The sequence below is a fragment of the Athene noctua genome, chromosome 8 (genome assembly GCF_965140245.1).
Source record: "Athene noctua chromosome 8, bAthNoc1.hap1.1, whole genome shotgun sequence".
Taxonomy (NCBI): Eukaryota; Metazoa; Chordata; class Aves; order Strigiformes; family Strigidae; genus Athene; species Athene noctua.
This window is the reverse complement of record NC_134044.1, coordinates 30,022,749-30,047,606: the sequence shown is the minus strand read 5'-3', so window position 1 is coordinate 30,047,606 and position 24,858 is coordinate 30,022,749. Positions and strand designations below refer to the sequence as shown.

Genomic DNA, 24,858 nt, shown 5'->3' with positions numbered 1-24,858 from the left:
GGGCAGGTTGCGGTCCCGCAGGGCCTCTCTGCCGGCCTGCCCGAGGGAAGAAGGACCCGGCCGTGGGAAGGGCTTTTCTCTGGGAATGATCCCAGCCCCGGCCTGCTTTGAGGCTGTGGATTTTTTCTGCTGGTTCACTGCAATACTCTTTCGATTTCGGAACCTGGCACACCTTGAGGTGTGATGTCACTTGTCTGATGACAGCAGAAACTTTTCTGACCACACGCCAGTGCAAGGCTTACCTGCTTTCTCAGTTTTATTTTCTACTCTGAGCTTTGCAGTCTTACATCCATGCTATATTTGCATACACAAAACTGCACTTTAAAAGTGGCCAGTCTGTTTTCAGTGAAAAAAAAATCCCTCCTTCTGGTATTTTTGCTAGCATCAGTCCCCAGAACACAATCCCTCATGCAGGGAACATGTTCCCCACTGATGTGCCAGACAAAAGTTCATGGCTTTGTCTTACTGAAAATGAAGTCTTGATTATTCATGCAGTTCCCAATGAGTCACTCCACACCCTTGAATTATTTCTGACAGATGTAAAATGCATTCTGCTGAATTCCTACTCCAAAGAGCCTTTTGCATGACCGGTTTATCAGTGAATGTGAGCAGACTCATGATTTACAGTGCTTCATCACCATGGCATGTGCAATGCTAGACACGATGACTAGGGAAACCAGATCCACCTATTTTTTGTCATAGGCTCACAGCCCCCAAAATCTCCCAGCAACAACACAAGAGATGTTCATGCAGGGCAGGGGTGTGCACAGGGAGACCCTGTATTACCCTGGGGATCTTAACACAGCTCTGCAGACGAAAGGAAACTGATGGGCTGAGGGGGTATGAATTCATTTGCAGGGATGATACAGAGACTGAAGCCCACACCTGAAGGCCTATTTCTGTCACTTTTCACTTTCTTGCTTTCTCTCTGCTGCCGAGAGTGTGCTTTTACCACTGGCTGATTACTCAGCTGTGGTGCAAGTCATGCACGGCCACTGTCCCTCTGTGCCAGCAGTGCAGACCAGACCTTTTCAGCTGCAGGCTAAAGCTGGGCCCTGCTGCCTCAGCCTGCTGTGCTGGCCTTACCTCCTTTAAGCTGGAAGTGCCCTCTCTGCCATGTTTACCCACAAACAGGCTTGGGTCACTCCATACACAGGCAGGAGACACAGATAAACTTTCCTCCACAGCCTGTAGAAGACAGGTGGAGGCTGTTTCCCGAACGGCCTCTTCCTGGAGTGAGGGATCCCCACGCTGGCCTGAGGATCTTACTGATCTGCTTTCTCCCACAAAGAAAAGTTCTTTTAGGGGCTCCAACATTAAGGCGACCGTCTCCACAGCAGTGAGGATGCTCTGAGGAGTACAGGCAGCTCGGAGCCCCCCCCGTGGCCCAGCGCTGCTTGTGGGTGCAGCCCCACTGTGCACCACGCCATTGTGAAGCAGGAACATACCCACAGTAATTTTGCTGCTCAACTTGAGCGAATGGTAACGCCATGAGATTGAGTCTGGTCAGACATAACCGTTATCCTGTACATGACACTGCATGTGTCTCACAAGAAGTAGTGTGTTCCTGTAACAGGGAGCTCTGCGGAGCGGCTGAGCGCTCCCCGTCAGGAAAGACCAGGCAGAAGCCCCTGTCGTGATCCCTGCAGCTGGTGAGAGCGGCTGGTGTGCGTCGGCCGGCGGCTGCCAGCATGTCCGTGACGCTCCCTAGCAGGCGGCCAGTGCTGGCACAACATGAGGCTGAAGATGTGACCTCTGCAATGTGAGATTTTAGGCTGGGATTCCACATTTTCCTCCTGCAGAAATCTCTGTCACTGCAAAACAAAACAACAGCACCCACAACCATGTTAAGCAGTCATTCTAGCAATTCCGTAATCTGTTATTCATCTGGCTAATTAAAAAAAACCACCACACATTAGACTTTACAACTGTGAAGTTTGTATTTGCAATGGTGAAACTCCCCCCGTCTTTTTATTCACAGATGGTCATGATGATACCTTTTTGTTCAATACTTAATCATTTTTGTGTCAGGTTTGACTTGTTTTAGGGAGTTAAATTGAGTGTCTTGTTCGAGGAAATCCGTAATTGAGATACAAATCTGTGCATCTGGGCATCTGTGAAAGACTTGAAGATTTGTGCAGATGACTAAGTACATGTTTTTAAACATCTATTTTATTACCTTAAAGGCATCTACACAGGATGTTAGGAGAGGCTGATCTGTCATCTCCCTGTCTTGTCAGTAGACCCACTGGGTTCTGACAGCTGAATAGAGGTATTAATTAAAACTGCCAGGTTTTGTCAGACTTTTGTCATACTCCCTAGGTAATTCAGTCTTACGCATTTCAAGTAGCTTCACTGGGAACATGACCAAACCTTTTAATTTCCCCCCTAAATTCCATGCCGCTCTTTCCAAGGAAGAGGATTCATTCCAGCAGTAATAACCCTTTGCGTTTTGGGGGGGTGTAATTCGGTGCCGCGTTAAGGAGTGTCGGGGTTTGTGCCAGCTCCTCGGGAGAGCGGCCCCGGGCAGCCAGCCTGGGAGCAGCTGTGCAAAGGTTCTGGTATTAACTCCCCACCCTCGGGAAGGTTACAGAGGATAATGCCACAAGTTTTGCAGGAATAAAGAGCCTTTTTGTTGCTTTTCTAAGGAGGATCTATGCTAGAATAAGCAAACAAATTGGACCCGATTTCACATCGCTCTGCTCCCACAGCTCTCCTCGCTGGAGTCAGTAACTCTGGTATAATGACTCTTAGCTATCCAGTTTTAAAGGAGAAGTGCTATTTTTGCACGTAACTATGACCTATTTTTTAATTCTGCTATATATACAGATATACTCTCTGTAGCACATCTATAAATCCTTTGAAATGCATGTGAGGCAGAGCAAATGGTCAGACCTTAAAGGAGTATTTAGAAAATGCCAGTTTTGTTTATTTTGTTTATAATTGTCTCTGGCCATATTCTCACTGATTTTCCACAGTAGCTTTCAAAGTAACGTTGGTTTGTCTGGATATTCAACATCGTTAAAAAGTGCTTAAAATGTCAGATGCAAGGACAGTTGTTTGTTTTTTTCTCACTGCTACAGCCTAACACAGATTTGAACCATGAGCTGTCTTGTTACAGCTTCTGAAAGCAAAGGGAAGCTGGATAAGTTACGGCACAGCACAAACAGAGCCCCTGAAGATGCAGCAGTACCTTTCATGAATCGGTGGTGTGCAAATGGACAGACCTTGTAATGTTTTCTCATTGTTTCAAAGGAATTTGAAAATAAAATCGTTTGGGTTGAGAGATTGGTTTGGGATAATAACCTGTAGTCATCATGGACAGGTCTTTTATTATGCTGCTTACTTTCTAAATTACCCTCATCAGAGCTTTTCCTTAAACATTTAATTATCTCTGCTCCTCTCCGCTCCCTAGACTTCTCTAGTCAGCCAGCAGGGACTGAACTGGGTTAGTAAGTGGATTCTTACGGAAATACAAAATATCTGTTGCTGGAGCAGAAACAAATTTTCCTTCCCTGTAGCTACTATTTACCATAGTAAATTTAGAAATTTTATTTTTCTGTATTATGTAAGAGATTATTTTATTTATTGTAGCTAAAGTAATACTAATAAATAATTTATATCTAAGCACAATGTGTACATATTATAATTCTGTTTTTATTTGCTTGTAGAGCTTTTTACCCAGCCTCACCAGAGGAAGGAAACTGATTTAAAGAAAATCCAGAACAAGATGCTGTTCCAACTGGAAAAGAACATTTGGAGGGCACACCATCATCAAGCTCTGACAACCCCCCCTGAGCCAGCCTGTCCTCCAAGCCCAACCTGCGAGGAGCACCCAGCGCCCTGCAAGGTGGGCTCAGCCCAGGGCCCTTCCTCCGCTCTTCGCTCCGGCAGGAGGTGGTGCAACAAGAGGGACCTTCCCGTGTGCCTCCTCTGCTTTATCCATCCCACAACACCCCTGTGCACCAGTGGCAGGGAGCTCTCCTTGGCACATTCTTGGCTCTGCACATTCGAATTAATATAATTAATTATATTAATTAATAGGATTACTCAGGGATCTTAATCTTCTTATACACTGTAAGTGATTGCCACCGAGGAGCCTACACCTGAACACCCCCACCCTAAATGTGCCTGAGGAGCTCAGCACCCTTCTCTCAACTCCCTATGCTGCAGACAGCCAGAGTTAAAGTCAAGCTTGTCTAAATTCTGCCTTTCAAGTCCAGTTTATGCTGCCCAAGCACACACTTTTATAGGAGAAAATGAGGATATATGGTTAGAGGTTAATACCAGCTTCTCACCACCCTCGACTGCGATAGCATTTTTCTGTGTAGATGGCCTGTGCCTTCCATGTCCTGCTCGGAGACGGATCCTCTCCAGAAACCCGCTCCCTGCCCAAGCAGAACAGCAGGCTATGGTGTCTTCTTCAGGAGGAACTCCTGTTCAACTGGGATGCCCCAGACTGCCCCTGGGGCCAACCCAAGCTGCAGTAGAGCACAGAGAGGGCTGTTCAGGTAAGACAGCACCTGCAGTTTGCACACTCCCGAGGCTGCTGAGTGCAGCCCCTCACGTGGAAGTCACACCAGGAACGGGTGTGTTCCAAAGGGAGGTCGTACAGCACCTCCCACGGGGGCTGCATGGAGGCACAGGACTGGCATCTCGGAGGTTCAGGAGGATTTTCCCACAGCCCTGGTGTGTTCAGGTGATAGTCTCTAGAGACTCTACTGCCTGTCACACCTTGTCCTCCGAGGTGTCCTCTGCAGTAACTAACCCAGTAGCCAGCTTTTCTGTTCCTGATCCCTTCTCATGGGCCTGCCCAGGGAATGAGGGACTCCGAGCCACCTTTGGGCCACCTCTCACGTCAGGGTCACCCTGAGGAGCTTGCTTTTATTCTTGATGCAGTGGTGGCATCTCATAAGACCACTCACTGTTAATTTCTGCACTGCATGATGCAGTGTAAGGGCTAAGTGTAATGCCAAATTACAAAGTGGCGTGAATAAGAGCATCTGCCAGCGTCTGCATAAATATGAGGTCAGTGGGTTTACATTCCTTCAGGTCAGAAGACAGAACAAGCTTGATCTCATCCCCATGCCAGTTTCTCATATTACAAAGTCACCACAAGACGTGACAACGCATTGTTCCTGCTGCGGGAGGATGGGGCTGAGGGCTTGCCTGCACCACTTGGGAGAGCAAACTGGAAGGAACACACATGCACAAACAATCTCGAGGTAAGAATGCAGCAGGAACAAGCACACTGGTCTTCCCACAGCCAAGCTCACAGTATATAACTCCAAAAAAACCTTAAATGCCTGGTCTTTGTTATATTTTTGCCCTGGTCATTCACAGTCCCTAGTAAAAGCATACTGTATTTAAGAGGGACCACGTTTGCTCGCTGTGTGCCCACCCAGTGTGCAAAAGAAGTCTCACCCTCCCAAGTGATGTATACGAGCTCGTGTCTAGCCCTGCTGATCAGCAAGGGAGAGGAAAGCAGAGCAGCGGAAGCCAGCTATGCAAAACCTCCACAGAGGAATCGTGTTTTCCCACTCCTCATTTGTTATTCTGTGTGGTAATGTATTAATTCCTTAACTAAACTCTTGTTTATTTTTATAACTCTTACTGATGTCACTCTGAATATTACTGTTATCCTTATAAATACACAATCCCCTTTCTGAAGAAATTTTAGCCATCCAGCTAACATGCCCTATGACTTTGAAATCAGTACCGTAAATTCATCAACAGAATTGAAAATAAAATTAAGTTTTGGATGAAAGCTACACTATACCCCTAAGGCTTATAAATTTGGTCTGGTCCAAGGTGTAAGTACATGTCCCCAAAGTGAATATCATTCTGATGGGTTTCAGATGTTTCTTAGACAGAACTAGACAATTTTAGAGGCATACATATGTGTGCAAAACAAAGTTATGGTTATAAAGGCATGTCCTGGGTTAAGGAAACAAACGCATCATGCAGAGGTTTACATGAAGGATGGGAATTGCTTGGCATCGGTAACACATACCTTTTGATTTTATTCACTCTGGCAATAGGCAGAGGATCAGACTCCATCCTGCACCCCTTTGCTCTCTGTGAGCAAGCTTGCTGCACCACAAACCCGCTGAGAGTGGGAGCAGCCCTGCAGTGAGCTCTGAGTCTGGCCAGGCTGCGCCCAGCTCCGACGGGCAGCAAGTGGGCGAGCTGAGGCTGGCACGGAGCGTGGCCCCGCGGCAGACGCTGCTGCGTGCGCCTGTACGGACACCGTGCTGGAACAGGTAACGGGACACTCCTGCTGCAAGCACACTGTACGGCCATCCAGCGCAGGGGGCTGTCAGGGCACGATGAGCAACAGCCAAGGGGAGCTGAAACACTGGCGCTGTCAGGATTGTGTTGTCACATTTACAGGAATGCGAAGCCACTGGACAGTGTCTTAAAGGCCTGGATGGTCTTGATCCTGGAAACAGGAATGCATCCATTCTCCTCCAGTTGTGTACGAGAACATTGGACTTTCCTTAAGCACGGCACATGTGAGAGTTGAAGTTAATGTTGGTGATTGGTGAACATGCTCTGACACCCATTTGGGTCATGTTTCCTTGGAAAAGGATTGTCTTCCTAGAGACTGCCACCAATTATATGTTCAGGACCTGTTTTCCATGCTCAGAGATAAAGTTTCCTACTAGTTTTTTTCAAAAGCTACAGAACTTCAACATACTTGCTACCTTTGGGCCCAGCCCTGTCAATCTTGCTCCCATGAATAAGCCTTATTCATGAACATTCTCATGGCATGAGAACAAGCTTCTATGGAATCATGTTTTGTAAGTGCTGGCGAAAAGCTAAGCTAGATAGTACCTAGATAAGACAGTGATGAATACATGATAATCAAGTTTTTATTTATGCCTGACCCTAACACCCACAAAATGACCATACATATTGAGTAACAAACAAATGAAGAAGTCAATTTTTGAAGACCTACTTGGATAACACAATTATTCTTTTCAATGCATAAAACTTGAATAGGGCTCTGGGAATTGGCAACATAAAAATAATAACAATGTTGATGAATTGAAAATGCTCTCCAAGCAAGAAACCGAGGAAGTCTTTAGAGAGGTCTTGTGGTGAACTTGATAAATCTTTCCACAGTTTTTAATTCTGACTATTAGTTATTTCACAATCTATAGTGCTAACTTAGCAACTGCTACAGACTACTGAATAAACTATCATGGCAACATAAAGCTTTTGCCATAGGCCAGGATCATGAAACTATGTGTGGATCATTTGTCATCCTGAATCTGCCTGTGCTGTCATTAATTTATAACTGCTGATCTCAAGGCAATTAACAATGCTGGGTATTCATCAACCTTATTTCGAAAATGGAGTAACTGTGATGTAATGAGATTAAGAAATTGGCTTGGTATCATTGAATGAATTAGCATCCATGCAAGGATTAGAACACGTTTCCTTATTCCTGGTGCCATTTGTAATCCACCACACAAGAATGCCAAACCCACTTCTTATTGCCATTCCCCGTGTTTCAACAGAGTAGGGCATCGAAGGACTAGGCATTAAATCTTCGCTTTTTACAGGTGTTTTTTTTAAGTAACTAGGTTATGACTTCAGCAGCTGCAGAAAAAAGCCCACAATGTGTGCTCTTTCACCGTACAGTTCCTCTCACAGGTCTACCTCTCCATTCCCTCACTCCAGCCCCCTGAAGAACTGTGAGTCCAGCCAAGCGTTAAGGCCTGCAGTGACACTGCTATGGCAAATTTCTGCAGTTCTTGACCCTCACAGGAACCGAGCACGTATCCAACACTGCTGTGATACGAGGCATCTCCCTGGCTTGCAGACCTATGAGGAGCCACAGAGTCCAGTTCATTCTGCATGACGTTACCACCACCTCCGTTGCTCTTGCCACCACCACGGCCACCAGAGACAGAGCAATGCCTGGCATTACTTTTCTAATTTGTACCTAGGGACATCATAGAAAATGGAAAAAAACCTGGCTGACTGCAGTGGCACAAAGTAAGGTGGAAAAGTACCGAGAAAAGGCACTTCGAGTGAGGAGACCGTCACACGAACCTCTGCTGAGAGAGAGCGATCTCTGTTCTGGGATCACAGGGTAACTCAGGTTGGAAGAGACTTCAGGAGGTCCCTAGTCAAACCTGCTACTTGGAGTCAGCTATGGGGTCAGAAGGGGGCACTTGGGGCTTCATACAGACTAGTCTTGAAAACCTGGAAGGCTGGTGGCTGCAAACAGCCTGCCCGCTCCACTGCTTGAGTGCCCTCAAGCTGAAAGCTTCTCCTTCCACCCAGGCTGAATCTCGGTTCTTTCAGCCGGCGCCTACTTTCTCTCCTCCAGGCTCAGCAAGCCCAAGTCCCACAGCCTCTCCCCACAGTGCAAGTTCTCCAGCCCCATGACCATCTTGATGACCTTCTGCTGAACTTGCTCCAGTCCATCGGTGTCTTCTTTGTGCTGGGGGAGGCCAGCAGGAGAGCTGAGCAGAGAGAGGTGACCGCTTCCCTCCATCGGCTGCTGTGCTGAGCTGCCTCAGCCCGGGATGCTGCCGGGGCACGCCGGGGCTCGCCGCCCACCTGCTGTCCGCCCGGCCCCAGCAGAGCCTCTGCCCGGCAGTCGGCCCCCCGCCTGCACCGCAGCGGGCTTCTTCCCTGCCAGGTGCAGGGTTTTGCATTTGTGCTTCTTGAATTTCATAAGGGCCACTGCTCCAGCCTCGGTATTTCTGAGTGGCAGCTCTGCACATTTTTTCCGGTGGTAATGGTCCAGATTGTGGCTTATTCCTTATTAACAGGAATCCTTCAAGCACAAAGGCAATGCCTTGTTTCTAGGGGGGCTTTGCTTGAGCAAGGACTGTGGTTATTTAGCTAAGACTAGCATGGCTTTTTAGGGACTGAAATTGAGATTCTTCAAAAGTTCATAAAAATTCAAGACAAGGATCATAATTAGGCAGAAGTAATTTTAGATAGAGCAGTGTGGGCTTTGGTAGTCCTTTCAAGCTCCAGGAAGCCCCTGAGGAGAATAAAATAATAATATACAGCCATGATATTTTTATGACATTTCCTTTCTTGGGCCTTTTTTGGGGTGGGTAATCAAATCTTTCATGGGTAGTTGGCATATGGTTCCAAAAATTGTGGTGGAAAATATAGATGTATTTAGAAAATTGAAGCAACTGATATGCAAATCCAATCATTTTCATGGATATCCACTGGGTACTTCTCAGGTCCTTTGTGTTACCAGAAGCCAATTTTACAGAGTCAGATCGTACACAGTTTCTGTATTACTTCCACTCGATAGTGCAGTTATTCCAGATAGATACACAATTAACAAGGTTTGTCTCACATTATAGTCTGTGAATTCGGAGGCAAACTTGACATCAAATTTCTTTACCTCTGTTGTTTTCTTCTAAGCACCTATACAATGAACTATTGTAATTGTTTTAAAAACTCTGCTAATACTCATAAAATTCATGAAGAAAAACATTGCTGAATTACTCTTCTTGTTTTATGACCTGTGAAAATGAGCTCATAAAATTCTAACACATCTTTAACTTCCATGCCTTCCAAGATACTCTGATACTTTTTGTTTGCAACATAGCATGGAGGAGACTGTGGACAAGTGCTTTCAAGTTTACTTGTTATCAGAGCTGTGACGTGAGCTTGTAATTCAAGTTCTGTCTTGTCTGGGAAAAGCTGTAGAATGCTCATCTCTGCCCCCTGCACCCACCCAGATGTGCTATCAGATTCTGATTACTTTAATCATTTAAACTGTTGTTATTATTTGAATTAGCATGCTGTCTAGATAGATTCCCTACAGACCACAATGTTACTATGCTGTATGTTACCCAGCTTCTTCTGCTCTGTATTTGTAGATCCCCCGAATGGCTTCACTCACCATGAGTTATTCCCTATAAGCATAACTTGAAAATAAAGGAAGGAGGATTGTCCTGCAGTCATGATCCCACCATCAGTGCTCTGTCATAAAGCTTTTTCTTTTCCAGTTCAGTGGGCAAGTGCCAGTAACTACTGCAAAGAGGAATTTGTCCAGGCTAGAATGAGGGCCAGTGGGGACTGTGAGGATGTGGTTTTTTTATTTTAGTATTTCAGCAAGACGAGGCTGAAAGGTATTAAGACTAATGATTTACAAAGCGAAAATAGGGTTGCAGGGTTCCTATCTACGTGCGACTGTATATGAGTCATGGAAGGAAGTAATACACGTTATACATTCTACAGGGTAAAGTCATATGAACTTGTCACTTGGGGTTTCTTTGCACACAACACACGTCTCTGTCAGGTTCACCTTACTGACTTTATTTCATGTCCCACAGCTTGTCTTTGTGAATACCGGCCAAAGTAAAATCCCAGATCTAACTACTGTTTTCAGTTATGCTGATGTGACCTAAACGCACGTTCTGATGTAAAATCTCCAGCAATCTGCTAGGAAGACAGAAGCTTTGGCTTGCAGTCCTCAAAGTGCTCTGCTTGAGAACTTTGATGACCAAGCTCTAGACCACCAGCTCTGGGAAGCCCCTGTGGCTCCGTGGAAGCCAGCAGCACCGACTACCCGTAGGGAATCTTACACCACGAACCTGGCAAATGCCCTCCTGCTGCCACACCTGCCAAGGGGGAAGCAGGAATGAGAAAGCAAATGCAACATGGAAAGATATAAACAGAGAATGTGGGAGGGAACTGAAAGCATCTCCCTTCTCCTTGCACAACTTTATCTCCAACTTTCCAAGCTTCTGCTCTGCATCACCTCTGAAACCTTGTTTTCTTTCTTGTCTAAGAACACACAAAGCAGTATAGGCTCAAAAATCCTTTAGTAACTTACTGAAAATCACTTTTCCCTCCATATACTAGGCAGTGTCAATATATCTGCAAAAATACAGATGCAGAAACAACAGACTAGCGCAACACGTATTACACGGCACATACATATGCTCAAGATAGTTTACACAATGCACTGTTCAGCGTTCACAGGAGTAGGCAGGAGATCAAGAAATCCTAGATTTTAATTCTGCTTTGGGTACTGACTTGGTTTGAAGCTTTGAGTGAATCATTTGCAATTTAGGTTTTAGTTTTATTACCTGAAAAAAATGGGAAATATTTATAAGCCTTGTAGAACTTCAAGGAAATTCTGCTAAAATCTACCTGTTAATTATATTTCAACAGAAGCTGAAATGTCTCTGCATATCGCCCACAGAAGCAGCACTACAGCAACGGTCAGTACATGGTACAGAAGATATGGCATATTTCTTTTAACAATTGGGTGTATGATGGTGTGGAAGGCCTGGTTCTGTGAGAAACCCACTGGGACAAAAGTGGGTATTTTCTGAGGCATCAAGCTATAGACTAAGAGATCTGAATATGTTAGCATTCTCAAAAAGAGTCATTTCAAATAAATTCTTATGTGTATACTGTCATGCTAATTTGAACGGCATGCCTCATGCACATTTTAACTTTAAAAAAATCTGAAGTCCCTTTCTGCTGTTTGCGTGTACAATGATAATGCTTAACCTTCATATTCTTTCAGAGCTCACCATGAACTCTCCCACATGCTAAATCTATCATGCTATATATTTACTTACCATTATAAAAGTCTTTTACCACATGAGTAAATACTGAAATATTTACACAGGTTAACCATGATACTGGTCTACACAGAGTAAAAATACAGCTCCACTGCACTGTTGTTCTGTATTTCAGCATCATACTTCACCATCATCTTCATCTCCTGCAGTTTGCTCTGACCTACGTGTGCTCGTCGAGGCCTCGATGATACAATAATCTTCCAAGCGGACCAGACTATGACTGGACAGAGTCAGCCCTAGGATCACCCTGGGAAGAAACTCTGATTCACCGAAGCACCGTACAGCCGTCAGACCAAGAATTCTGCCCTGTGTGTCTGTCGCTGAAGGGAACTGCCTGCCACAGTCATCCTCAACCAGGGCAGGAGAGGGCAGGACTGTGCCCACCACTGCCCCGTCACTGCCGGCAAGGCGAGCTCCCCTGCTGAAACAGCACAAGGGCCACCCACACCCTGACAGTAACATTTTCTCATAGCCCACATCCCTTCCTTCAGAGAACTTCCATTTATAGTTCACGTCGTGTGCTCAGCTTGTTTTGCACTGCTTTACATGGACCAGCATTCAACCAGCATCTCTAAATAGTAAGGATTATCAGGTAAGGGCCATGCAACGTGCAGGCAAACCTTCCCATCAAGGTGTCTGAGATCTGGAGGGCCACTGCAGACCCTCTTTCAGCACTTTGTTTGATCTGCCGTATAGCACTGTGCCACCTGCAATTCTGTAACAGAGAACAATATTGATCTCACTTACTGTCTCTGCCCTTTATTACTGGCACAGATGAGAAGGAAAAAAATCAGCTCTGAGATAATTAGATGGAAAAATAGTCTAAAACTTAAAAAAACACAGGGGATATTTGATCTAGACAGTGCTTGATTCATTGTAAGATATGTAATCTTCTGAATGCCTCACTAAGGGAAAAAAGTGAGAAACTGAATGGCTTTTATACGTTAAACTGAAGGTGTTAGTGCTGAAAGACTAGGAAATTCCCTTTCCCTTCAGCTGATCTTCTCTTTGTATGACTACATCATCTAAAAATTGTGTATGGCTTAATGCTGAAAAAAAGCCAAAACCTCCTATACTGGAGAGACCATAATAAAACTGCTTACAAGCTGAATTAGTCATAATGTACACTACTATGTGCTGTTGAAGTGAGTTATCTGCAGAGTGTGAGTATCAGCCTGTGCAAACAAATACTGTTGTCCAAGGAGGGCAATCTACATAACCATGGTATTCAGTAACCAAACCCTGTCTGTCTACTGCTTAACTAGAGCAGATGATTTTTTTTTTCTTTTTTGCATTTTCAAACATTACATAAAAACTGAAAAAGAAAACAAATGAAAAATACAGGCCAAATTTGTGCTGACCTAGAATAGAGTTATTCAAGTCATAGTATAATTCCAAAAGCATTTTAGAACCATTCTCAAGGGAACCACACTTATCTGAGATGGAATTGTTAGCTCTAAAGAGGGAGAAAAGGTTAAAAAAAAGAGAGGTGAACAGCCAAGTGTAAGATTTACTAATCCAGAGAGAAACAGTCCATATATTTTCACAAAGCAAACCTCCTTGGAGCTATTGGATAAATTGTCACATAATAATTTCCAACTGTTTCATTTTATTAGGGTGGCCCTTTCTGAAACAAATGAACGTTATCTTTACAGGTTTGTGACCACAGTGTTGAAGTAAAATGAAATCTTGCAGTTCACTTCAGGTAGAGAGGGATTCACCCTCTACATTTTCTACTATTTTCCAAACAGTGTTTGGTTTTAATATAAATGCATCTGACACTTTTTCTAGTATTTGGAAGAGTATTAGAAGAACCAGTCATTACAATTTGATGCCTGCAACTTCAGGCAGCATTCAGAGTGATATCTAATCTCTGCATCACCCGCTGCCAAAACCAAACCATAGCACAATGCCATAGTGTGGGAAAGGCAGTAAGAATCCATTATCCTCACTGCACTTCCAGCAACTGTTACTACATATGTTATGTTTGACTGCTCTGGTTGTGTATTCTTCTCAATTTCAGATCCAATTAAAAACTTCTTGAGAATTCCACAGGCTTTGTCACTAATTCAGGTTAAAGTTAAATCATCAGCAGGGCCTGCACTTGCCTAGCATTTTAACAAAAGAAAAAAAAACCCATGAATCTATGCATCACAGAGTGCAAAGCATTTAGAAACAGCTTCTTCATGGTAACAAGCATTACTAAAACTCGCTAAATGCTTGCTGACACCTATTTCCACACTGGATATTTATGGGAATTCTGCTTGAACAAGGATTTCCAGCTTGATTCCTGAATTTCATGTATGCTTGCTAGAATTAGTTTCAGTTACCCAACTCTGTACATTTTTAGGAGAGAGCAATACTACTTTAAGACTCAATTCCTCTCGATATTTGCACTGTTCGGTAGATTTATCCACAAATAAGGAAGTCATAGTGTTGCTTCTAATTCTATCAGTAAGTAAACAACCATAAGAACTCTGCTTTTTGATGTCACAGAACCACTTGCTTTTGTAGTGTGTATTTTTCCTAACCAAAATTTGTTTGTTTCTTTTTTATGCTTTATGTGTCATGCTACAGCAAAACAACAACGTCCTCTTTTGAAAAGGGCAGACAGCAATTCGTTTTCTTGTGCATCCATACTGAATTGTTACTAATAAAATGGCTTAGCCCTTAACTTTGTTTACTACACGCGACCAATAAGGAAAAATATGCTCAGTGACGAAGATTTGGCAAGCCAGAAACCATATTTTGTTTTCCATGTTCTCAGCACATTACTATTTACTTTTTGCAACCAATAATGTAAGGTAAATTCCATTGATATAAATAGAATATAGAATTAACAGCTGTACCTGAGACTGACTGCATGATTAAATAAAACCTTCTTAGGAGAAGGGAAAACAATAGTTGCTTGTTAGAATAAACTAAAATAAAATAATCTGCCTTTTTGCAATAGAATAGCATGGTCTGACATTAACAAGCTCTGAAGATGAACCCGTGGTTTTCTTATTAGGGTTACTCTCACGAGTGGGGAGCAAATATTTGTTTCTGACATGTTTTCTCCGTTCTCTTTTATAGTGTACTTGCTGATGATCACAGAAGCCAGTGTAAAATGGACTCATATGCTCCTGTCTTGTTGACACCAGCGACAAAAGAAAGCCAGTTACCACTTTTCCAACTTGGACTTTATATATAAAGCTGGCTTTGAACTACTGTAAATGCTAACGGGTGGGGAGAGAGAGTCCTGACATGGGGGACTAGTTCTGGTAATGTAAAGCTGAAACACTGTTTTCTACGGGACGCTCCTTGAGAACACGGTACCAGACAGGGCTTTTCTGCCCGCGCTGTCGCTGCGTTCCTGATAAAAGCCTGTTACGAGCTCTCTCTGTGTCCTTTCAACCGAGCTTCTGAGATCCACAACCACTATCTTGGGAATGGCAACAGCTAACAGAAATGGGGTTTTTACTGCAGTGCACACAAAAGGAAGCGTGTTAGGAGCAACAGCAGTGGCAGTAAGAGCAGGCCAGGGGTGTCAAGAAGGGGAAGACTCCCTGCAGCCCCCGAGTGCCGCTGACCCGGACCTGTGTGTTCAGGAAGCTTTGCCTGCTGCCTGATAGTGCACACGTAGTGCTGGACCCATCCCGGTTACACCAGCCTCCTGTCTCCAATAGCACCGCCCTTCGCTTTCTGGCCTCTGCCCTGGTGTTAGGAGGAATCTGGTCGCTGTAGCACTGGGAGACAGGACCCGGGTGTCTGGGAGACTGGGTGTGCGCTGCGCAGGTCAGCGCGCTGGCGGGAGCGAGACTCCCCCCGGGATAAGCCAGAGATCTGGCTGCGCTGGTTCTGGACCTCGTTTGTATCTGCCGCAAAGACTCTGTGTGTGTCCTTCCACTCTTCAGCCTGGCTGCTGGGGCACCACCTTTGCTGCAGAGCAATGCCAACACTGCACAGCCCAGCTCCTGTTTTGGGTCACATGCTGTCAAATTCATCCAGACATCAGCGAGAGTGTGCCTGGGGTTGGGAGAAAACCCAACAACCACCCCTCTCTTTCTGTGAGAGGGAGTCACTGAGTCCTGACTGATCCTCGCAGAGCCCACAGCTGCTCTTCTTGGGGACCACTCCATATCAATAGTCTTTAATGATTTTCAGAGGCCTTAATAGAATATAAGCCCCTGAAGAACAATACCCTATGGTCTTAACTTGCAAAATATACAAGCTAATTTTTATCCATTCAGAATGACTAATTTATAATGCAACTGAGAAAAAAAATAATCCTCCAAATGAAAATGCTTATTATATCACTGCTTTTGCAATGTATTACTAATGAGTTTCCACACTATTTAACACCTTCAGGACAATTCAAACTCCTAATGCAGAATATGCTAGGGCTTGCCAGGAAATAGGCAATTATTATAGAAATCCTAGTAGTGATTTATTTTTTTTTTAAAGTATTGTGATATTTTTCATTTAACCCAGAAGTAAGTTTGTACCACTTCCACCAGTTTGCTCCAACAAGCTTCAGAATATTAACTTCCCCAAATGTTCTGTTTTCTCATCTCAGGTTCCCAAGGCAGAACTCTGAAAGTGTTTTGAATTTGCACACACAGATATATACTGCAGTCACTTCTTCAGCATTAATGATGAAGGACAACAAATTGTGCCTGTTCTTTCAATCAAATTTATAATGGGAGTGTTCCATTATAAAATAATTATGATACAAAATGGAGATCATCAGAAACAACTATTGTTTGTCTACTTCTAACACTTGTATTTTTGCTGAGTAATCCATTTCATTGAAAATTCTATTTCAGTGGATTTCAGGGGAATTATTTATGTAAGTTTTAAAACAAAATTAACAGCAGAAAAACGGAAACTTATGTGAGCAGGATTTAGGTTTATATTTGATGCATCATTTTAGTGCCTGACAGCGGGAGTGTTTCAGTAGGTGTGAAGTCACAGGCTTTTATAGTACCTGCACAGTCTGACGAGAAAAACTGGAATTGGCCACAGCAGGATTACCTTTTTGTAGATATTTTGTATACAGCTTCCGTTTGGAACCAGAGAATCCACCAATCCACTCTCCACTACAAAACCAACATTTGTGCTTTTGCAGAAAAGCTGCAGCTCTCGCAGAATGCAAGCTTTATGTAGCATGTTTATGCAAAAAAGCCCAGGGAACCAACTTTGGCTAATCAGTGTCCCACCTGATATGGTAGCAATAGATCTGTCAAAAATTACTCAGAACCTAAGTATGTAGAAGTTCCCCCACACCTTTATTTATCTAGCTCTAATCTTTGCTCTTGAATGCATGCTTAACCAGTAAAAAGGGGAAGAAAAGGCACTGTGGTTGTTGAAGTGAAATGTGAGGGGCACAGACACAGGTTCACCTTTGAACCCGAGTATCTCACATACTGAAAAATGGCTGTTGTCCCGGGTGGTTAGAGAGCACAGGCATCACCATTCCAAACAGCTGGGACTCCCTGGAAGGCCTATTTAAATAGGCCATCTAAATATTATTATTATAGAGCTGCAATCGCTCTAATGTCTACTCTGTAACTGCTCTCTCATCTTAAAAACAGACCATCTTTCTACTCCACAATTCCTCTTTTATGCTACAAATATTACATAAGGACCTATGCTTTAGGAACTCAGTCCTGCAAACTGATCTCTAACTATAGATCAAGTCGTGCCACAGGTTATTTAAAGTATCTGACTAGCTATCTGAAATTTGTGTACATTCCCTTTTTGCTTAGACAACATCCAACCTTAATGAAAAAAATAAATGTCCTGTCATTATTCATGCTTTTAACACTGAGAGACAACTGACATAGCTGGTAAAAAACCCGAATAATTGTTTATACATGAAGTCATTCCTTACTGTTCAAATAAGAATTATTCAAGAAAATGAGCAACCTAGATTCCAGGAAATCCAGCAACGAATCCCTCAAATGTCCCATTAAAATACACTCATGCCAAACAGCAAGATCTAAGACATACAAAATCTGTTGAAGAGATGAGGATTTTCTCCCCTATTGATATTAGTCTTTACTTAGTATGAGTTTAAAAGATATGAGTGAATATGGTACTGAACCCCACATAAAGTGTCTGAAACCATCCACATTGCTCTTTTAACTAGGTTAAATGAAACCTGATCTGGACTTCACTTGATCCTAAGACTGGTACGCTGAAAATGCTCTAATCTATTTATGCATCAAATTGATGAAATTGTGTGTCTTTAAATTTCATTGCATTCCAGTGTATTAACTAAATATCGACAGTTTACAAACTATTTCATGTTCAAACTGAGAAAGAAAAGACAGACCGAGCTCACTTATTTATCCTACAGCCAGAATTTATTTCCTGGCTTTTAAACTATGGACCAAACCCAGGTCTGCTCTATGCCTTCCCTAAAAGTCTTGTTCCTGCAGCAATAATTCATTGCTAGTGCCAACACATGGTAGTTGCCTTATAATGACCTCAAAATGCATGCTTTTTTCTCAGCATCAAGAACATACTGCAATCCCAAACTGGGTTTGGAGCTCAGATTTGGCTTATACGTCTCCTCTTTCTGCCTCTAAACCACAAGCGATTCAAAATGCAGCAGGGAGCAAGTATGTATGTATGAGCTGTGTAAATGGAACAGCCAGGTCAGAGAGGCGAAACCACACAGGGGCTTATTCCACCCAGAACTAACTGACAATAACTAGTCTGTGCACAGCCCCAGACCCCCCTGGTGAAACAGCGGTCTTTAGACAACAGTTCCGTATCATGGTGTCATTTCGCTAAATTATCTACATAATTCTGTAGGTGTGCACAATGGTCTTTGACGCCTTATGCTGAATAGAGGCAAAGTCCTGCCCCGGCCTGCTCTGAGTCAAACAGCGCGATCAGGTGCAGCACAAGATAGTATGGAAAGGGTAAAGGTACCCATCATGAAGAAGAGCACATTATGCTAAAGACCTGTCCGTTGATCTGCACAAATGTTCATCTTAACAGATCTCAGTTAAGTAAAACACAGCTCCCACTGACATTTAATGGGTTCTGCCACTGACTTGAAAGGGGCCAGGATCAGGCTAACAACAACTGAGATTTTGTAACATTTATTCATTTCTATTTGCACTTTAAATGTGTTTCCATGTGTGTAACAGTTTCCATTTGTTCTCAGTTGTTGGTCATATTAACTTTTTTTCATTAGTTTTTGGATTTAGTGCCTGTTATTTTCCATATAGAAGACAATGACCACTGCAAAGACAAAAAGAGCAATTTTGTTAGGGTCAGGAAAGAGGAAATTTCCATGCTTTCTGTCACATGAGACTTTAAGAAGAGCCTAAAGCTAAATACTGCAGCTACTATTTGCTGGTTCTCTTGATAGTTAGTGGCCTTTATAAATGCAAAAATCCTACTTAGACATTCAAGTAACTCATTTGCCCTTTTCTATGCCCTTCTTCCCTCCAGCAATCTGTAACCTGGAATTTGTCTTCCAGGTCTCCCAGTCAATGTCTTACAGCTTGAAATTCAAAAGGACTTGAAATTCAAATTACCAATGCATCTCAGTCCAGTTTGAGATCGTTTGTGGTAATTTAGAGGAGTTTTAAAAATAAGAATTTGGGTAAATGTCTTACTGTCTAGCACCACTAGTTTAATAAAATGGAAAATGTACAGTTTACAGTGAAGGAAAGGAATTTCTGATATTAATTCTGATATTCTGATATATTCTGATTATTTTAAAATTTAAGATGTTAATGCAGGATCTTGATACAAGAGTCATCTGAAAGGGCGTGCACTCTTAAAACACCAAACTGGTAAACCTCAATTCACATACATGGAAGTTTAATTTTTACTAACTCCTAAATTTCTGCTAAAATTTGAAAAGAACATAGTGATAAATGAATTGCTTATCACTTGTCCATTATTGTGCCAGTATGTTCATATTTCTAAGACAGTATCACACAGCTTGACCAAAATTTAGGTCTCAGTACTCAACACACACAAAAAGTCAGGCAGGGCCCTGGAGGCTTCTCTGTGTCTGCAGACAAAGCAGGCTGATAGATGGGAGAGAAAAAAGAAGAAGAGGCACAAAGAAGGAAAAATAATTTGTACAAGGCCACACTGCAGATAAATACCAATTTAGGTGTAAGACCGAAGTTAAAAAACTAATCCCCTGAACTCTTCCCACTGACTTCCACACAAACAATTTCAATCTGGACTCCTGATACTGGGGTAAATGCCCTGTCTGTTAGATCACGCTGCTTCCCCAGGCTAGTTTTTAATCTTCAGCAGTAATCACCTAATGGTATTAAGGCTAAGAAACCTGAATGCATGAACTCTAGATACCAATAAGTAGTCCAACTCCTTTTGATGATTCCTACAGCTTTCTTTTAAAAAACAGTGTATTTTTAATGTTACTGTTAGGGATTTTCAAAAATTTGAATTTATATATACACCTGTTAAAACACATCTTTATAGAGAGAAGCATACATCTCTAGATGGGAGCATTGTGTGCCTGTGTAAACTCTGTCAGTGTGTAGGGGTTTTAAAGTGCAGCTTTTATCCCTCTCTGAATGATTCATAGACTGAAGCGCTGATCAGTGAGAAGGATCACCTTTTGCCCTTTAAAATCATATAAACAGACAAACAGAACATGTTAGTGCCATTGTCACCCGATACATACATGTGGTCAGTCTTCATAGCTTACACTCTAGAGGAGCTCCTTTTTTGGTCGTCACCTGTGCTAGCATTTCTGCTCCCTCGGTCTCTGAGGCTGAGAGATTTTGTGAAGGATACACGTCTTGTGCTGCATGATCCTTAAAAATGGATAATTCACCTGCAGTCCCCAAGGAGTAGAACCACAAGTGTGGAAAGCTGCTAACAGCTCTCACTGCTAAGAAACTGTCCGCGGACCCTCCTAGTGAAAGTGCAGTGGCAGAGGGTGATGGGGAGAGTGTGGCCCAATTACACAAACCTGTCATGTTGCAGGAGCCTGCTGCCCTCACCACCGCCTGCTAGATCTGCCCCTGCCAGATCTCAAAACAACAGGAACATACACACAGAAACCACGAGAGCCCCTCACGGACGACACACACAGAAACTCAAACAGGAGCCATGTGGGAATTTCTTTTAACTAACTGTGGCAGCTGTTTTTCTTGAAGGCAAAATAGGAATATATACATGCTTGGTGCTTAATAAAAATATCAGTATGTTTGTGCCCAGCATACTAGAATATTGTTCAGCACCAATTCAACCTTGCAAAAACATTATCAGTGTAATGCTGCCAAGGCCATTTGTGTGTATCTTGACTAATCTGGCCATGGGCTGTAGCAATTTTTATACTTGACTTTTCAGAAACCTTTCTGGTTTGTCAGCAAATCAGCCTGTCTTGTTCATTGTTGTTCCTCATCCTTTCCCTATTTTACCTTTTATTAAATTCCCTTTCTCCTTTGTTAGACCACACTAAACACCACTCAAATAGCCCATGCCTCATTACATTTTATGTTATGTTAAAATGGTCATATAGACACAGTTCATGAATGGAGAGTTTATCAAATTATTGTTTCAATCTGGGATTTTGAATTTTATCATTTCAAATGTTAATTTGTTCTGAACAACAGTGACAAATTAATGGAATCTAAAATAGCATCTTTGCTATTTTTAATTTCAGACCTATCTAAATTAAAAGACCACACTACTAACATATATTTTCATACACTAAAGTAATGAAGTGATTGCATAAAAATAAGAATAAACTAACTTTTAATTTTGGTTTACTGTGCTGTCATGAAAAACTTATCAGTTCTTACAGTTTAGCAGCCTACTGTTCAACAGCCTGCTGGTAGTTGTTCAGTGCTATCTGTTATGGGTCTGTGTACCTATAAGATGGGAAAGGACTTCATCCCACTAATTATGTATCAGTCTCCTTCCTATAATAATTTTGAAAGATCAAAATAGGGGTAGGTCTAGTAGAATAACTTCTGCCTTTGTTTTTAAGGTTCCCTTGCATGCTTTTAAAATGTCACTTCCTGAGGGAGACTTTTTTGATTTCACATTTTACGGAATGAAACAGCACACACAAATCCAACAGTCCATCAGTAAGAATCTTCACGTGCACCTTGTGTCGTTGCACGTTTTAACTGTACCATTTTAAAGCAAAACTATTCCAGTTTGGGGAAGATTGTGTCCCCTTTGTTATGATAAACAGCCCTCCAGGCTGCCTTACTGACTGAAAAGTGTTTGTTGGATCGACTCGCTCTTATGTTCTGGAATCCTGCATCTTTCCGCTAATATTTATCTGTGTGGGGACAGTGTTTTTAAAATGAATTCCTAGCCAGAACGGTTTTATCATGTGCTGTCCTGGATGTAGCGGATTAATATGCCCAAATGCTTTCTGTTTGAAAAGGAAGACATTTTAAAAATCCATATACAAAACTTATCTCAGGTCTTCACTATTTCCTGTAGCTACCTATTCCTTGCCCTCACAAAATTTTATTCAAAGTTTATCATCATCACTTATAGAAGATCTATGCCACATGCAATCCCAGCTGCTTTGCTTCCCTACAGCTTTCATACTAACCCAAAAAAAACCCCCAGAACTCCTGCTGACCTCTTGATATCTGTGGTATAAGCAGTAGTGCTGTGTAATATATTGCATTATGATACATCTTTGGCCATGTGACTTTCCCTTGGCTATTCAATCCACTGTTGTGGTTAATTTAAAAACTCACAGACAGATCCACATGCTGCCTGTTAAAATGAAACTTAACTTGCCAAGGCAGCATTGCTCTCTCTGCTCAAATACAGAGTTCCATTCTTTCATCAAATTATACTTGGTTGACTTGCAGAACAAGGAGTAATAGTTCCTGGGGTAATGGCAGGTTTAAGGTCCAATGTCTCACGTCCCATGTCAAAAATACACTCTCTCATGGACATAAGACAATTCCTAGACTGAAACACAAGGTTTTAACATTGCAATTTGGTGTTAAGAGGATATTACTCGTTTTTAGAGATCTTGTACTGTGTACATTACATTTCCTAACACTTGCGTATTTGAAATCACGCAGTGCAGAGGGTGCAGGAAACAAAGGACTGCATGGTGGAGGGAAGTTGTTTGGGAGGAAGTTTGGGGGTTGTCTTTATTCCCTCTTCAAAGTAAGGGTTGGACAGAAATATGAATTCTAAGAATGTATATTCCATCAGAGGGCTAAGAGATGGCAGTAAACATGAAATAAAGAATATGATTTATCCTCCACCAGGTACCTGGTAGATGCTACTCCATAAAGTGTTACCTGACAGAACTCATGTCATATCAGGAGCAAAACCTCCTGTATACCAGGAGGAAATCCAAGAATTACAAATGGAGTTCAGAATTGTTAAGGAGGAAAAAGGATGCCGCACAGACAGTTCATCATCTCCTAACATATGGAAAATGAAGAAACTCTAGAAGGCAAACTTTGAAGAATATGAGGACAGGAAACAATAAGGGATGAGCTAGTATAAAGAGAAGCAGAATCAAAGATGAGGTTCATACTAACGTAAAAAGAAGTAGGCAGAAGACAAAATGCCAAGGAAGATGAGAAGAAAAGCAAGTCTTGGTACGCTGTATGCATACAGGCACAGAAACCAAGGATGTTGCACACATGAGGAGGATTCACAAGGCACCAGAAAACAGAACGCTCTATTGAAAGCAGAACAAATGGGGTATAACCTGGGATTCAGGACTTGGAAGAGACTACCCAGTGTGTATGGTGATAGATAAAGGGACAGCCCTCCCCTCAGAGTACACCCGGAACAGCTGGGGTTTGTCACTTAGCAGGACACTGACCTGAGGCTAATGGAGAAAACCCCACTGGTTATCTTCTACATTTGGTTAAACAACAGTACCAGATTCCCACTGAATTATACCAGAGCATCTTCGCCGGGCTGGTGAAAATGTTGGCAATGCTCAGAGAAATGGAGACTTGGGTGACAATCAGACTTCTTTCCTCCCTCGGAAGAAATGAGATGGCGTGACAGGATAACTGAAGTCAGAAAGTTCGAGGATGGAGGCTCTGACCGTTTGAAATATCTGATTAATGGAAGACACTAATAACATGAACGGACACTTACCCAAACACCTCTTGCAGAAGTTTTCTCGAATTTGGGCTATCATGGTTGATAAGAACTTTAAATTAAAGTTGAAAAAAAAAAAAAAAAAGTGGAATTGCGAAAGACTCTTGTAAAATGCCTGATTTTAATGGATAAATTTACCGAGGTGGTTCACACCAGATTAACTCAAAACTCTTTTCTAACATAAATGAGTTCTTACATTGTTAATGCAGTAGGTTTAATCTCTGCTGAAGCTAGAGGAGTATTTGATATGGTATCATACTGGAAAATATTAGTGAAAACAGATACAGAAGAGATGGATTAGCATGCAAAATTCCATGAACTGTTGCATTTACCGGGAACACTTGAGCTGAAGGGAAGCTAGTAGTGGGCATCTTCCACATTTTATCACTGGCCTTTAAAGCACTTTGTGACCTTAGAGAAAAAGCCAGGATAGGTTAAGGGTACAGTGTCACAATGTGACTGTTCAAACCGGGACCAGGTCACCATCCAACAAAACCCTAATGACAACGGTGGCTGGAATAAGAGAAATGAGATATAAAAGAATGTTAACTTACATATCGTATCAGGGGTTTATGAGAGGTGAGCACCTGAAGACACCAAAGGTAGGCTCCTTACGGTTTGGATATGAATCACCAGCATGACGTGGCTGTGGAAAAAAATCAACAGAAGGGGATCTAGCACAGTGGGAGGAGACCCTGGAAAACCCGCGCTACGATGTGCTCCCTCCTGGGAAGCCCGTGCGCGGTTGTGTCACCCGTCTGCGAGAGGGATCGATTCAAACTGCGGGTCATGTGGAGGCGGCTGCGAGAGCAGCCCCGGGAACTGTGAGGAATAACGAGGAACGGGTCACCTTTCTTAATACAAAACCATCACTAGAAATCGGCCGTAAGTAAATTCAGGCTGGAAAATATTACGATTGTGGTAATTAAGGAGTTTCTGAGACAGATTCCTATTGTGTCAGGGCAGCCGCCGTTCAGCGGGAGGGGTAAACACACGAACTGCCGCCACCCACCCGCTGCTTGATAAATTCAGGGCCGGGGTCTGGCCTCGGTGCCCCGGCGGCAGCTCTCGTGGCGACGCCCCGTGCCTGGGAAGGCGGCGCGGCAGGGCGCGGCAGGGCGCGGCAGAGGCTCCCCCGGGCCCGCCCGCGGCTCCCCCGGGCCCGCGTCCC

General features: G+C 42.9%; 2 long non-coding RNA genes across 9 annotated transcripts in view; one reads left to right on the top strand and one right to left on the bottom strand.

Annotated features, from left to right (window-relative positions):
- Positions 1 to 15,957, top strand: part of LOC141963116 (uncharacterized) — a 92,305-nt gene extending 76,348 nt beyond the window's left edge. For 4 of the 8 annotated variants that reach the window (XR_012634052.1, XR_012634050.1, XR_012634045.1 and 1 more), the window contains 5 exons: positions 3,672 to 4,511; positions 5,053 to 5,225; positions 11,170 to 11,219; positions 11,704 to 12,180; positions 14,664 to 15,957. This is a non-coding gene — a long non-coding RNA (uncharacterized LOC141963116). The other 4 variants (XR_012634047.1, XR_012634051.1, XR_012634049.1 and 1 more) reach the window with 4 other exon arrangements.
- Positions 1,697 to 24,744, bottom strand: LOC141963117 (uncharacterized). Its single transcript, XR_012634053.1, has 3 exons — positions 24,700 to 24,744; positions 24,242 to 24,333; positions 1,697 to 1,814 (listed from the first exon to the last, which is right to left on the bottom strand). It is a non-coding gene; the product is annotated as an uncharacterized LOC141963117 (long non-coding RNA).
- Positions 24,745 to 24,858: the final 114 nt, after the last annotated feature.